This window comes from Polyodon spathula, unplaced genomic scaffold, assembly GCF_017654505.1.
Source record: "Polyodon spathula isolate WHYD16114869_AA unplaced genomic scaffold, ASM1765450v1 scaffolds_825, whole genome shotgun sequence".
Classification (NCBI taxonomy): Eukaryota; Metazoa; Chordata; class Actinopteri; order Acipenseriformes; family Polyodontidae; genus Polyodon; species Polyodon spathula.
In genome coordinates, this window is record NW_024472312.1 from 498,166 (window position 1) to 507,073 (window position 8,908).

Here is an 8,908-nt window from a genome sequence, read left to right on the forward strand (position 1 = left end):
CGAGGGTCAAAAAGCTGCCTGTTGTTTTGATTGGATGTATCCCACAGTGGTTTTTACAGAAGGGGCGCTCCAGTCGTGCAGCACCTTTTCTGAGTTTATTGTGCTTTGCATTCATTCAAACCCAATTGAAAAATGTAAGTGGAGCGCTAACCATTTCAGAAAGGATCTGTATTTATACTACAGGCTGGATTCAGTGCCATTGCAAAGGAAATCAAAGCATACATCTACTTCACAGCATGCATTCCATTGCAATTCCACAGTATTTTGACTGTAAACTTTTTTTAGGTAATATTGCATTTAGCTAGTCCAAAACCAAAGAATATTCAGAACACTATATATATGCTCTGAGAGGTGGCTGACCTTGAGTGAGTGAAAATCAGCTTGCCTCTCACAGAGCATCCTATACTTATTTTTATATTTGTCATATAAGAATAAACATGATCGCTCATTTTAATGTGATGCCATTCCTGTCTCTTGCAAACTTTCTGATACTAACAAAATTTCAGAGGGCTGTATCTCATCAGTATCAGGGTCTAGTGCTATATATTATAAAGAGATTTCAGATGGCTATATCACATTAATATCAGGGTCTAGTGCTATATATAAAGATGAAACCCCTAAAACAAACACTAGATTTTTAGTCTTGTGAATAATAGGATTATTCCAGACAAATCCTTATTATTTTTCAGGTTCCGAAAATCGAATGTATTTGTTTAGATTTTGAAAATAATTTCAGACATGACTGGAAGCAGAAGCTTGCGTATTTCATTAAGATATACAATGCTGGAAATATTACACAGTTAGGGCTGCTGCCTCACAGCGCCAGGGTCCTGGGTTGGATTCCGGCCTCGGGGTCTGTGTGTGTGGAGTTTGCATGTTCTCCCCGTGTCTGCGTGGGTTTTCTCCGGGTACTCCGGTTTCCTCCCACTGTCCAAAGACATGCTGTTCAGGTTGACTGGTCATTCTAAATTGTCGAGTGAGTGAGTGGGTTTGTGTGTGTGGTGCACGGCGATGGACTGGCGTCCCGTCCAGGGTGTAGTCCCACCCTGTGTCTGCCGGGGTTAGGCTCCGGCTCACGGCGATCCTGTAAAGGATTAAGCGGTTAATGATAGTGGATGGATGTGTTCTGAACTGAAACGCAACCCTTCCTCAGAAACTTCACTATCTGTAGGTGGTTGTTTTCGTTTTTATTTGAAGATCAATAACAGCGAAAGTTCAATTCTGCGGCTTTGATCTGGGAACACAAGCGAGGGTTCATTTCAATTTTAGATTGATTTTTTTTTTCTTTTTCTTTCTGTAAGGGTGCCAAGATGAAGATTCACCTTGGTGTGCAAATACGCTGGAAGAGATTAAAAGAAAAGCACATTCTTTGCAACCAGGGCTCCAGATGCTGGAAAGCGCATTAAAGATTTAGCATTTCATTTTTCCAGTCCCGATTTTTAGGTTCAAAATGAAGAGAAAACGAAGAAAACAAGTTTGCAAACTACGTTTTTTAGGCTTCAGATTTATTTTGTTGTTTCTGTCAAACATTAAGGATTGATCTGCTATCGATCGGTAACTCCATTGTATTACTGATCCAGTTTGCATTGGCCTGCACCGCTACAGCTTAGACTATAAATACCTTTGCATGCATTTATAAGAGTATACTGGTGAGTATACTGGAATATCAAAACATATACACTGAATATTCTGCATATATATTACAGCTGTGGACAAACAGTTTGCATAACAATTAACACATTTTGCATCATAAAGTCGAATGAACCCTGCTAAATAATGTTATGTGAACATATTACAGACCGCGTTGTAGTTTTCCATATGCTGTACTTCACGAAAAACTGATAACAATTGAAAAATATGACATTTCAAAATCTAACACGAAATACTGTATTACTATTATAGCTTCCGATAGACTTTTGCGAAATCATTTTGTAGTTTCTTTGATTACATAACGTTAAATAAAATATCTAAATTAGGTTTAATTATTATTATTATTATTATTTCTCAACCCTAAAATTCTAGGTGATGCAAAGCTTCTGGTCACAGCTGTAGGTGGTTTATCAACGCCACTACTATACAGAATACTTTAGCTGGGACCCACACGCTGCGTTGGTCTTTGCGCTCCTGTATGTTTGGAAACTGGCTGGGTTCACCTCCTTGTGCTTCAGTGACCCCTAGTGGCCAGACATCAGAATCACCACGCCTCGCCTCCAGGGTTCGGTAGCTTTGTAACGCCATCGTCCAGGTTCGACCGGTGAAAAGAGGGGTTTTATATTTAAGGCTTAAGTTAGTGAGTTGCAGTGGGGTAGATTGGCTAGAAATATTATTTTTTCAATTATCAAAAATGTTTATTATAAAACTTGGGGTGTGTCAATGCTCATATTTTCCGAGTAATTACCTTTGAGAAATTTGAAATTGTTAGGTATTAATTAAACAGAGTAAATCGTGTTAATTCCTCAACACAAAATTATGCGGCCCCTCTGTGTCTCTTGTTTACACAATTACAACCTGTGTCACTTAATGTAGAACCTGTTGTGATCAAATTCATGAAACTCGTCTGTTTTACCTTTCTTCTATACTTTTGATATGAAATCATTTTAATTTCACTTTCCTTAGAAATCGTTAACCGCCATCCCTGCAATGAATTGTGGGATTGTAGTCCCGGGCAAGATTGAACTCGACAAAGAAATACATTTCCCAGTTTCCACATCTGTATCTCTTGAGTTTGATTGAAGGAACTGTCACATTGTTTCATTGTCAGTTAACGTCTGGGTGTGACAGTAAAGATGTTAGCGCTCTGGATGAGAAGAAACTCCACCTCCACGCAATGCAGAAGTTCATTACCATTGGTACCCAAATGTAAAGGTGAAGGAAGGACAGCTTTTTTGTGTTTTGAAATCGACAAATGAACATATTTCCATTTTTTTTTTTTTTTTTTTTTTGGACAAAAATTTTGACAGCAAAACTAAAACAGCGGGTCAAACATCAGACATTATATTACACGTTGTAAACCTTCCTCCAGTGTAGCCGAGAGACCTCGCAATCAACTGCAGAACCAACAAAGGAATTCAGACACAGGTGTTGCAGCAAATAATGAGCGCCTCTTTAACCCTCTTGCTGCTCCCCTCCCCAGGAGAGCGCGCTGAAGAGTACTGATCTGAGCGCACCAGGCCTCTCGCACTCCTCCGTGAATCGTGCTTGACTTTTCCAATTTGTTCAGACGCCACGATCGGGCTTTGAAGACACGGGTTTAGCATAAATGGTCTTCTCTGAGCCCAACTGCTTTGAGATGCAGCATCTGGTTCGAGTCCCACACCATATAATTAGAAAACCAACATCAATAGATTGACTTCAACCATTTTGCATAATGATGTGTGTGTGTGTGTGTGTGTGTGTGTGTGTGTGTGTGTGTGTGTGTGTGTGTGTGTGTGCGTGTGCGTGTGTTTGATTCCTGTTTTAGTATTATAATGATTTGTATTTGGAGTAATTCTCCAGCAAGGTATCGTTGAACTAATGGGGAATATCTTGGCAGGCCACCCAGTTATGGCTCTCCAGGCTGGTAGCCTACTTAGCTAAAAGTTGGGAATGATTCAATATGCATTTTGAAGAGCTGTTGTTTCTGCATATCCGATGCTGGTCTCCGTATGAGAGCGGTCCATTAGCATCTATTTGTATCTCTTGGCTGGGGCTGCACATCCCTGCTAAGCAGGGTATGGTGGAGGAGGCTGTATGTCCATGCAGAACATGTATCACTTTACAGACACAAATACAGGCTCTTAAAGTGCATATAGGAACCATTTAATAACGTTTCCGACATTGCACGCAATTCTGCAATTGTGAGGATGGCACTCCGTTCATTAACCGCATGCATTTAATCTGATTATACGCATTTTATAATTGTACAAAATGCAAGAGCACTAGAGCTCCATACAGTGTGTTTAATGGAATTCACAGCCTACCTCTGTAACGCGCTTTGTGATCCACTATGAGAAGGCGCTATATAAAGATACTGCTATATAGCAGTAGTCTGCCTGGCTATTTCTAGCATGCTATCTGAAGAAGACGGAACGTTGTAATTGTTAAAATGATGAGTTTTCCGTTTATCAATGACACTTCTTCTTCGTTAAGTGTTTCTCCTGATTGATGAGTACCCTGTTGGATCCTGGTTCTCCTGGGATAGAGAGCTGTGCGCTGGTTTTGCATCCTCTCGTGTTCTATTGCAGGAACAAACACGAGCGTCATTGCCTCTTTACTCATTGCAAGCAGCGTCTGTTCAAACATTTGAATATTTGTCATATTGAGAAGCATTGTGACTGCTGGAAAAACTGCATAGCAGTCCAATTGCCCACACAGAGTCACCTATGTGACCTCAGTTTCAGCTCTACTGTGTAGTTAGCGGCCAGTAGCGTGACACAACAAACCCCAGGTCACCCGATGTCTTGCGTTGATGGTAGACTGTGTGGTTTCTGTTGCAGCTGCAGGGACTTGTGTAAAACAGCACCCCTGCTGCTGATCCTCAACATTGCACAGGAATTGCTATGGAGGAGAACCAGGAGCATAAAGAGGTCAAGGCGCCAGCGGGCGAGCTGATCTTGTGGGTTTATAGTGCATAGAGTTAATTATAGCTGTGGCCAAACGTTTTGCATCCCGCTCTAGAATTAACAAATGTTGCTTGATAAAGTCGAGTGAAACCTGCTAAATAATGTTATGTTAACATATTGAATTACACACCTTTGTAGGTTTAGCATATACTTAACGAAAAACTGTTTCCTAGCCATGTTGTTGAGGCAGAATCACCGGGATCCTTTAAGACCAGACAGATCAATCAGGTACTAGGATCCGGATGAGCGGGTTTGCTGAATAGCCTCCTCTCAGTCGTACGTTTGCTTATGATTTTATTTTCTTATTTCTAATTCACTGAAGGGAATAGTAATACAAATATAAGAAGATGAAATCTTAAGGTTCATAAAACTGTTGTACGCTGCTGTTTTTAAAACCAAGGGACCTATTCTTCATATCCAGCTGTATTTATTCCTTAAAACAGACTTTCATGACCCCTAGAGGGCAGTAACATTGAAACAGCTGGGTTTTGAAAGTGTTATAGTGTGAACTTACATACGGTTATCAAACATCCCTGGAAAACACTGACATCCTTACATCGTCACGGCTTTGCTATTGCAGAGTGCTCAGCAAGTTGACAACACAGCCGTTTATTATACAAAAATAAAATAGACATTTTTAAATTCTGATTATTATATACTTATTTGAAGCTGAGTTGCTACAACTTCAGTGAATTAAAAAAAAAAAAAATCCAGGTTTTTTTATTCTTGAAATCAGGTAAACCTCTACATGCACAAAGTGGCGTTCTCTAATGATTACAAACCCCACCTAAAGGTTCACTGGTACAACATCAGAAGCGGCCAAATTGAATTTCAGTTCAAAGAACACCTTAGAACACCTTTGAGGAGATTAAACACAGCTCACTTAACGATAGCGACCCTTAATCTTCTCCACTCTTCAGGTTTGGTTTGTTTCATTCCCCCAGTGTTGTGTGCATGTCAGGTGATTGTTTAATTGCAGTATTGATGGGGAGTATCAAAGCGCTGGGTCGGCCCGCGTTCCTGTTTCTAAAGCTCAGGCGGAGTTGCTTTGATCAGGAGCTCCTGTCATCTGACTTCTGAAGTTGTTAGAATGCAGGAAAACAAAATGCAAGCAAACTTCAATTGCCCGTGATATCAATGCAAGTTTTCTGTGGCAAGTTAGAATTTTTTTGGTGGCGAAGGGGGAGGGGGGGGTCAGTGAGTAAGCAGCGTGACTGTCTTTTATAAACTGTCCCATTACCTTTTGTATATGAGTTACCCCATTGTGTGTAATGTATCTGTTATTGTTATGCAGTAGTGTGCACTTTTATCAGAGCACCCCATTGCTTCTGTATCAGAACACCCCATTGCTTCTGTATCAGAACACCCCATTGCTTCTGTATCAGAACACCCCATTGCTTCTGTATCAGAACACCCCATTGCTTCTGTATCAGAACACCCCATTGCTTCTGTATCGGAGCACCCCATTGCTTCTGTATCAGAACACCCCATTGCTTCTGTATTAGAACACTCAATTGCTTCTGTAGATTTGTTGTGCATATGCAATCAAACCACTGGAACTGAAAATGTGGTGTGCAGTTTTGTCAAAGGGACCTCCACCAAAGACTTCATGGAACTGAACCTGATTTTTGGGATACTGGAATTTTAAGTATGAGTTTGCTCTTAACGACATCCTTTTCAGTATTAATCACTATTGGCTTTGAAGAAACTGGTAGAAACGCCATAAAGAAAGCGCTAATGGGTTTGAATTTCATCACATGCACAGCTGCCCAAGGATTCTGCTTTGAAGTTTGACCTGGGAGCGTATATTGCAAGTAATTATTTTTTGATTACATGCCTGCTAATTAGCACTAGCCTAAATCTAACTAAATCAATTAAAACAGTTAAAACCTTGTTGACTTTCATATTTTATTAAGTATAGCCCTGTTTCCTCTTGTCGTTGTAACTCATCCACAGCCTCTTCACTGCTTTATAGCCATTGCAATGCAGGTCTTAGAAGTTAATAAGCCCGGTCATTCCTGTGTTTAAAGGCTGCTCAATCAGGGTATTGGTGTTGAATTGACAGCAGGACAGGCAGACGCATGTCTTTCTCTTGAATACGCTGCTCTGAGGAGCAAGCCTACAGTGGGACTTGAAGACAGAGAGCAGTCAAAATGAGAGGAGGTTCAAGTGGCAAAGGGACCAGAAGGTCTTGCCCTGAGAGCCAGTGGAGGCAAATCAGAGCGTGACGTTCCCATTACCAGCAGACTAACAGTACAAGCTGGAAAGCCAGCTCCATTCACCCCACAGTTCAGGGACCAGATGGCGAGGGCAGCTGGGATAATTTAGCGGAAAATTCTCAATTTAGCCCCAGGGTTGGGAAGAGGCCTAGTATCCGACTTAGAGTTGAGGCAGTGTTTCATTACCTCAGCTTGTTTTTCTGGGTAATTTTGTTTAAAAATATTTAAAATCAGCCGACCTTCCCTTTCGGTCACATTTTTGTATTTACATGTTGTGAAATTTTAAAATTTTTGAGGTGAAGTTGCCCTGCCAAAACTTTGAAAAAAAAAACATATGTATGGATTATAAAATAGATACACAGATAGGAAACATATTCTAGTACAATTATACACACAGAGACTGATATGATATGACTGTATGCAAATATTTTTTCCTGCTGCAAACTACAATGAAGGGGTATCTTTTTTTTGTGTGCAAAGATTTATATGGAAATTATTACACTATATGGAATAGGATACATGATATACAGTCTTTTACATTTTGGTATGAGTTATTTAAAGATCTAGTGTGTTTCGATGGATAAAACACATTTAATTGATTACTTGAGATTGTAACAGATTACTAGAACTTGCCTTTGAGGACCCAATAAGAGACAGCAACAGAATTGCAGTTCAAAAATGTAGCAGTAGACTAGGATAGCAACTCCAGCTGCTGCAGTGAATGAAGTGACCACTTGGGGTCACTATCTGTCCCTCTGAGCCTGGACTCATGATGCTAAGACACTGTAGGGGGCGCTGTGCCTTTCCTTGATCGTGCGAAATACCACAACATCCTGTAAACTACATTAGCCCATACCCTGGCAAAATAAGCTTAATTCCCATAACCCTAAATTTATAGAAATTATTGAATCTTGTTATAATTGTTTAGGACTTGCTGAAAAAGCTGCTTAAAAATAACATCACCCTATACTGAACTACCCTACTGCGCTGCCATTGTACAGAAATACTGTCCTGCAAACTGATAAACTCTCACCCTTTAATCTTTTAATGACTGGAATGGGTGGAGGTTGAAATGATTAGAACACTTATGAAGGCATTTGTCAAACTGACTTGCAAGTTTGACAGCAAATTTAAACTTATTCGGAAACGCTATCCTGTCAAAAACAATTAAAGGAAACGTAACTGTGGCATTGAAGCTAGCTATTCTCATCTCAAGTGTACTGAAACAGTGATTCACCTGTCCTGGAACTCTACATTCAGTTTGAAATGCCTTTCTTATTTTGCTTCGAAGCTCAATACGAACTCTAAGTTGTGAATGCATGTGTGCAACTTCAGTGATGACTTTGAAATCATGCATTTATTAATTGTTACATCTGATTACATATGATTTGTGTTTATTTTTTAAGCAGTAATAGGAAAAATGGAACACGATTAATGGCATGGCTTGACTCCAGCATTTAAACATCTTTAACTTTAAATAATGAACTTAATACACACCTCCAAATACACTCCAACGGAGTGGGTAGCAGTTAGTAGATTTTTTTAAAATTTGCTGCATAATTATTTGATTCTCTGGTGTCCTGCAAATTACTTGAAATGCAGTTCAGTACGAACCAGGAATCAGGTCTATTCAAATGAGGTAACACTGAGAAGGTAAGTGCGTACATCAGAGTATTGTTTTCACAGTTCAAAGTGAAAAGATTGTTGTTTGTACATCAAAGAGACCCATCTGGGAGGGAGTGTGTATGTAAGGGGGGGGGGGGGGGGGTGCAGGAAATGAGAATTAGGGCAATTAACAACTTCTTCACAATAATAAAACACATTAAAGAATGGGCCACTTCTTAAAGGAATACAGCTGCTTGCGTCTCTTTGATACTTGAATGTCTTTTTGCCTCTTCTTTGGTGTGGCTGTTTCTCATTCGCATGTAAGAAAGTTCGAAGCTTTCAATTCACTGCAGTTTGCATTCGCTGAGTGGATAGCTTGGAAGGGCATGAAGAGGGAGGGAAGCCACACAGCCGTTTCAACTCTTAACCTCTGCACCCAAGCCCTCTCAATTTACCTGTGTTTCATTTTAGTCTTCGTTTTTA